Source organism: Octopus bimaculoides, chromosome 19, assembly GCF_001194135.2.
Source record: "Octopus bimaculoides isolate UCB-OBI-ISO-001 chromosome 19, ASM119413v2, whole genome shotgun sequence".
NCBI classification, from domain to species: Eukaryota; Metazoa; Mollusca; class Cephalopoda; order Octopoda; family Octopodidae; genus Octopus; species Octopus bimaculoides.
This window is the reverse complement of record NC_068999.1, coordinates 5,160,985-5,169,120: the sequence shown is the minus strand read 5'-3', so window position 1 is coordinate 5,169,120 and position 8,136 is coordinate 5,160,985. Positions and strand designations below refer to the sequence as shown.

The 8,136-nt window shown below is 37.2% G+C and overlaps 1 protein-coding gene across 4 annotated transcripts in view; it reads right to left on the bottom strand.

Moving 5' to 3' along the window:
• Positions 1-8,136, bottom strand: part of LOC106869429 (rho GTPase-activating protein 45) — a 125,030-nt gene that overhangs the window by 91,599 nt on the left and 25,295 nt on the right. The window contains exon 2 of one of the 4 annotated variants that reach the window (XM_052974752.1): positions 6,053-6,164. The exons of the other annotated variants lie outside the window; for them this stretch is intronic. The gene's annotated coding sequence lies outside the window, so the exon portion shown is untranslated. The remainder of the gene's footprint in view (positions 1-6,052; positions 6,165-8,136) is intronic. 4 annotated transcript variants of the gene reach the window in all.

Genomic DNA, 8,136 nt, shown 5'->3' with positions numbered 1-8,136 from the left:
ATATATATATATATATATATATATATATATATATATATACACACACACACACACATACAAACACACATATATGCATGCCTCTATACACCCACTGATACCTAGTGGTTAGAGTGTTAGGGTCACGATCATAAGATCAAGGGTTCAATTTCTGGACTCAGTGGTGGTGCATTGTGTCCTTGGACAAGAAACTTCATTCTGTGTAGCTTCAGTCTGCTTATGAGTGAGTACCAGAGTAAACCTGATATATCTTTCCCTCCCTCACTTTCTCTCTCTCTCTCTCTAGCAATCACATCCATGATGCCCCACGGGGTCATGGGTGAGGGGCCCAGGAGGAGGTCAACGTCTGCGAAACTCCAGTTATGACTACTGGCGAGTGACAAGCACACACACACATCTATACATATACACATACATACATACACACCCATACATCTACACACACAAATATACATGTACATCTACACACACACACACACATTCTTTTATTCGTTTCGGTCATTTGACTGCGGCCATGCTGGAGCACCGCCTTTAGATGAACAAATCAACCCCAGGACTTATTCTTTGCAAGCCTAGTACTTATTCTATCAGTCTCTTTTTGCCGAACCGCTAAGTTACGGGGACGTAAACACACCAGCATTACTTGTCTTGTACACGTGTGTAAATGAGACTGTGTTTTTGCTGATACTGGTTTAAAAAGTGGCATTCTGTCAAAACGCAAATTAGCGTAATTTGATTAATTAGATCAATTAAATAGTTACAAGACTGAAATATGAACTAGGGTTGATATGACTGGCTAAATCCCTTGGAGACTATGCTCCAGCATGGCCGCTCTCCAATGACTGAAACTAATGAAAGAATATGCATACGCACACACATGGTTCTGGGTTCAATCCCACTGCGTGGCACCTTGGGCAAGTGTTTTCTACTATAGCCTTGGGCTGATCAAAGCCTTGTGGGTGGATTTGGTAGACAGAAACTGAAAGAAGCCCTCTGTGTGTGTGTGTATGTATATATATTCATGGGTGTGTGCTTTTGTGTCTATGTTTGTCCCCACCACCATCATTTGACAACCAATGTTGGTGTGTTTATGTCCCCGAAACTTAGCGGTTTGGCAGTGGAGGTAGATAGAGTAAGTACTAAACTTTCAAAGAATAAGTCCTGCAGTCGATTTCTTCGACTAAAGGCGGTGCTCCAGCATGGCTGCAGTCAAATGACTGAACTCTGTAAAAGAGTAAGATAGTAAAATGTATACACAAATGTATTATATATATACATTTATATACATACATACACAAGTACATCATTATAGATACACACTTTCCTGTCTATTGATCAAATCATATCTATATATCTATCTATCTATATATCTATATATATATATACATACATACACACACTATATGATCATCGTCGTAATAGATAGGGTAGTGTGTGTGTGTGTGTGTGTGTGTGTGTGTGCATCGTTATCGTATGTATACACGCTTTCTCAAAACACTCCCCATATATCTTTCTTATTGCACAACTACCCTCCACCCACTCCCCACATGCTGCCTTCTGCTTCAGTGCACCCCTCACCACCCATACAACCAACCAACCACCCAACTGCACACACACACACACACACACACATGCTCTCTCTCTCTCTCTTTCTTTCTCTGCTCTAGATATAGAAGAACACTATAAATATGCCATGAATTTCGAAGTAGAGCAACTCCAAAAATGGCAGGCAAAGGTATGGCACCATTAACAGCTGTATTTTTTTTTTTTTCTTACAGTTTTCAAGAAACACTTTAGAAGATAAATTTAAATTAAACTGACAAATTATTATTACCATTAATGATGATGATGATGATGATGATGATGATGATGATGATTTCTAAAACAAGGAGCATAGCCTCAAATGAAGGTGGAAGCACGTAGTTAGTCAAATCCAGACACTTTATGTTGATTTATTTTATCACCCACCCCGGAGAAATGAAATGAAAGAAAGTCGACTTCAGCAGGATTTGATTTTCTAAGAAATTCAAGGGACATAACTAAGTATTTCAATATAGTTAGTCCACAGAGAGGGGTGGGGGGCTTTATGATTTTCCACCCCCTCCATCATCATCATCATCGTTTAACATCGATTTTCTATGCTTGCATAGGTTGGGTAGAATCCATTGAGGCTGGTTTTCTAAAGACAGATGCCCTTCCTGTCATCAACTTTTACCTGTTTTCAAAGTTTGCTCACACAGGTCTGACCTAGGGCTAAACAACAACTCCAAAAGTACGTATATGTTAAATGGTAAACAACAATTTCAAAGATTCACCCAGTAAACAAATAGTACATGGTTCAATTCCCATCAGTGGGCCCATTGTTTAGCTTGCTCTCAAGGTGTTCTTTACAAATGTCTATCTTCACAAAATATCTTGGCTATTAATCCACAATTCATTCATAATATTAATATATATAATGTAATTTATTCGTACACACAGGGAAGCATTGTGTATGTGTGAGTGTTTGGAAGAGTGGTGTTAATGACATGTTACAGTTATGATTTTGAAGTCTTGATCTGAGAGAGTTGGAAAGGGAAGGAGAGAGACAGACAGACAGACAGACAGATAGACAGACAGACAGAGTGAGAGAGAGGGAGAGAGAAACATGTAGGACTAGCAGGCATTTGTTGACATAAATTAATTAGAATATGTGCCCATAATTTACTTGAGATTAACAAACAGTGACACCAGTCTCCCCCCCCCCCCATTTTCCAGAGTAACTTTATTAAAACCAAATAGAAAAATGACTAACTGCTTCAATTTTATAATTCATATCATCATCATCATCATCATTTCATGTTCAGTTATTGCTTTGAATTTTTCAAAGTTATTTTCAAAACATTATGATTACCATTATAATAGCAATGTGGCAAACTGGCAGAATCTTCAGCATGCTGGGCAAAATGCTTCGCAGTATTTTGTCTGCTGCTATTTTCTGAGTTCAAATTCTGCTGAGACTGATTTTGCCTTTCATGCTTTGGGGTCGATTAAATAAGTACCAGTTATGCACTGGGGTTGATATAATCGACTAGCCTCCTTCCCAAAAAATTTCCAAGGCCTTGTGCTTAGAGTAGAAAACATTATTATTACCATTAGCTGGCAGAAAAAAGCTTAGTAATATTGTGTCCATTTTTACATTCTGGGTTCAAATTTCACCAAGGTTGAATTTGGTTCTCATCCTTTTGGGATCAATAAAATTAAGTACCAGTTGATCAATGGGGTCAATGTAATCGACTTATCCCCCCACCCACAAAATTGCTGATCTTGTGTTGCTAAAATTTGAAATTATTATTATTATTATTATCATTATTATTATTATTATTATTATTATTATTACTCATTCTCATTTACTTGTTTCAGTCATTCGACTGTGGCCATGCTGGAGCACCGCCTTTAGTCGAGCAAATCGACTCCAGGACTAATTCTTTGTAAACCTAGTACTTATTCTGTCGGTCTCTTTTGCCGAACCGCTAAGTTACGGGGACGTAGACACACCAGCATCGGTTGTCAAGCGATGTTGGGAGGACAAACACAGACACACAAACACACATATATATATACACATATACGGCGCGCTTCTTTCAGTTTCCGTCTACCAAATCCACTCACAAGGCTTTGGCTGGCCCGAGGCTATAGTAGAAGACACTTTCCCAAGGTGCCACACAGTGGGACTGAACCTGAAACCATCATTATTATTATTATTATTATTATTATTATTATTTAGAATTAAAAATCTCTCTCCATGGATAAACAGTTAAATTTGTCGAAGAACATAGCAGAAAATTACGGTGGCATAATATTTTATGAACAGCCTGGATATAGTGACACGAATTCAAAGAAACTAAAATGTCTCATCCAAAGTAAAGAGAAAAATAAACAAACAAATCTATTCTTGCAAAATGGATTTACTTTTGTTCTTAGCCATAAAGAACACTATCCAGTCTACTTGATATGTAAAGAAATATTTGGTGAATGGAAGTATGAAGTCTGCTAAATTAAAAGACAACTTAATACCAGGCATGTTTCCTATGCAGGCAAATCTTTACCATTTTTTTGAAAGGTTGCAGAAATCATCAAAAGTACAAAAGCAAATTCTTTGAAAAGCATTCGGTGGTTCAAGGAAAATACTTAATGCCATCGTACAAAGCTCTGTAATTCCAAATGCTAAGAAATCCTACAAGATTGGCAAAGAACTTTTATTACAGCTGCATGTGGAATCATAGAAATTATTTACAGAAAGACCAGTCATCATAATCGTTGTTTTAATGTTCACATCTCCATGCTTACATGGAATGTATTGGGGCATGTTTTCTACAGTTAGATGCCCTTTCTGTCACCAACCCTGTCACCAAGCAAGGTAATGTTCCTCAATGACCGGACATGTTTTCAAGGAAGGTGGACAAAGGACATTACATATATCATTGTGATACTCGCTTACAATAGTTACATGATATCAAGGTAAGAAGATAGTAACACACACACACACGCTCCTCATTCCTCCTCAACACATGCCCATACCACCGCATTCCATTCGCCCTTGCCAGTCGTTCCAGTAATTCTTCCAACCCCTAGCATCCCCATCACGTCCTCAATCCTCCTCTTATCAAACAGCTTCACTCTACACATTTCTTCAAAAGGGACCAATTGTTTTTTTTTTTAAGAAGCCTATCCAGAATGAAATAACTGTGTTAGTAGCAGCAGCAGCAGCAGCAGCAGTAGTAGTAGTGATAGCAACAACAAAAAAAGATAAATAAAGAAACACAGGATTTGAAGCCAAAGTTAAATCTGCAAGTAATACATCAGCAACATATTCTCTCATTGCATGACTCATGAAGAAGAAGCATTAATTAATGGTTTAAAAAAATGTTTTTCAGAGTTAAGTGCAGTAATACAAGATGGAGTTGAATGTTATTAATTTCATTGAATAGCCATCTATTTGTAAACCTATGCCAGAATTTGGGATCTGATCTAGGTTCAACAAACTTTTAGAATTGCAAAAGTGCAACGGCAAAAATTCTTCCGTGATGAGAACTGGTTTTGCAAAATGTCTTATTTGTTAGCTGTATCTGGAGAAGCTTAATGAGTTTAATATGATTCTGTGATGGAAGAAAAGAAACGTTTTCACTTTGAAAGTTAAAACTGAAATGTTCAGGAACAAAATGGAAACTTAAGAGAACTTGAATTTAAAAAATAAATTTGCGAAGTTTTTTTTTTGTATAATGGTGATTTTGTCTGAAAATAATTTCAAATATAATTTGAGTAACTAGGCATGGTTGTGTGGATAAGGAGCTTGCTTCCCAACCATATGGTCTCATGTTCAGCTCCACCGCACAGCACCTTGGGCAAGTGTCTTCTACTATAGACCCCAGGCCAACCAAAGTCGATTTGGTGGACAGAAACTGAAAGAAGCCTGTCAAAAATGTATGTGTGTGTGTGTTTAATCTTGTCCTGACATCCAGCGAGTGGTCAAAAGCAAGCACCATGGTCACACAAGCAACACTGTTTCCAGTCTTTCCTGAAAAACGTGAGGAAATATATCTTATTTGGAAACTGGTATGGGTTAGTGACAGGAAAGGCATCCTTCCATAGAAAATTTGCTTCAATAAATCCCATCTGACCCATGCAAGTATGGAAAAAAGGACATCAGAACGACAATGATAGGTGTGTGTTGTGTGTGTGTAAGAGAGAGAGAGAGAGAGAGAGAGAGAGAATCTTTACATTCTGCACTTTCTAAAAAAAAAATAGCTGAGCTACAAATGGTGATATTTGTTGACATTTCTCTCACAACAAATTATCCGGTAATTCTACCATGGAAACTCCCTCGCTTAAAAATCAGGTAAGGTTTAGTAAATAAGTTAAGGGCAGCTTCCAGCTGTAAAAACAACACCTCACAAATATTATTAGATTATCTTATGCTAGTTTGGGGGAAATTGTTGCGAAAACAAATATAGCAACGAATGTATTACATTATATATAGAGAAGCACAGGCAGAGCTGTGCGGTAAGAAACTTACTTCTAAACCACACGGTTCCAGGTTCAGTCTCACTGCTTGGTACCTTGGCAAGTGTTTTCTACAATAGTCTTGGGCCGACCACAGTCTTGTGAGTGGATTTGGTATGTGGAAACTGAAAGAAGCCCATTGTATAATATACGCGTGTGTTTATATCCCACCACCACTTGACAACTGGTGTTGGTGTGTTTACATCCTCATAGCTTTGTGGTTCAGCAAAAGAGACTGATAGAATAAATGGGTTTTTTTTTTAAAAAAAGGACAGGGGTTGATTTATTGGACTAAAATTCTTCAAGGTAGTGCCCCAGCATGGCCGCAGTCTAATGATTGAAACAAGTAAAAGACAAAAAATAGTACAAACACGAGCCAACAATATACATTAAAAATATTAAAAAAAGTATAAATGGACCTCCATCAGTATAATCATCATCATCATCAGTTAGCGTCTGTTTTTGATGCTGGCATGGGTAAGATGGTTTGTTTAGAACTTGTAAGCCGGAGAGTTGCACCAGGCACTGGGGTTGTCAGAACACAAAGAACTGGAATTGATAGCATGAAACATTCATTCCAGCCTTCTAATAGTTCTACCAATCCATTGCCTTCAGTTGGTAGTGAGGAGGCTTACATGCATGGCCAACAGCCAGGTTTCTTCAAAACAATTTTGTCCAGGTCTGTCTATATATGTGTGTAGAGACATGGTCAAACTTGACCAGCGAAGACCCTACACTTTCATTGACAAGACTTGGGTTGAGTCCAGACTATAGTAAAAGAAATTTGCCTAAGATACTATGCAGTGGGATTGAACCAGAGACTCACACATATACACATGCATATACACACACACCTTTTATCTTGTACTTGTTTCTGTCATTGGACTACAGCCATACATGAAACTACCTTGAAGGGTTTAGTCAAACAAACACATACACACACACACATATACATATTCATCATATTGAACAGTTAATGCATATTTTTCCCTCTTAATCCTTTCTGTCAAAGAGCACAGGCTCGAAACGTCGAAGACTTTTCCATTCTTTCCAAGTGTTAAACTAATATACCTGCTTGTTTTTTCCTCACCTGTTGTCATCTTGTTTTTTCTGTAAATTTGAACTATATATTATATATATATACCTATATATATATAAACATTGATTTGAGAACAAACATCAAATTCAAGGCAATGACTTTATATAAACACCACACTTCCATACAAATTGGATCATATATAAACATTACCATGGCCTTCAACATATAAACAGAATACATATATAAAAAATATAGGTAAAAAATATATATGTAAATAAAAATACAAATATATAGAACGTTCTATCAAGAAGGTGTATACAATTGACTAAAAATTAGCATTCCAAATGAATTACTAAAGCGTGTCAGACGACTATAAACCTAAATAAAATTATCAATCGACTAAAAATGAATTTTTTAATATATATATATGTATATATATACAGGGTGTGATGGGTAAATTGCCATTTTATAGTTTTCATATTGCACGTGTGTATTGTTTGTTTTTGATTTTGTCGACTACACAGTGTAGTAGGGTCAGTTGGGCACTCATTAGTATTTCAAAATATTTTTATGTAATTTTGGTAAATATATCTTAAAATGAGATGTCAGTGTTATTTTCATTTTTGCGTAATTTAGACGACAATTTATTCACCACACCCTGTATACACACACACACACACACAGAGAGAGGCTTCTTTCAGTTTCCATCAACCAAATCCACTCACAAGGTTTTGGTCAGCCCAAGACTATAGAAGACATTTGCCCAAGGTGCCACACAGTGGGACTGAACTCAGAACCATGTGGTTAAGAAGCAAACTTCTTACCACACAGCCATGCATATCTAGACACACACACACAACCCTATACATTTCTTCCCTCACCTTCTAAATTTGCTTATTTCTCTGCAAAAGGTATGGTATGGTGTGAGGGGTGGGGAGAAGGGTGGCCAAGGGTACTTGGTCTGTTTGGATTAACAAAACTAGAATAAATGGTATAATAGTGTATTGCAGTTGGTGGTGGTGGCAGTAGTGACAATGATGGCAGTGGTGGTGGTCATA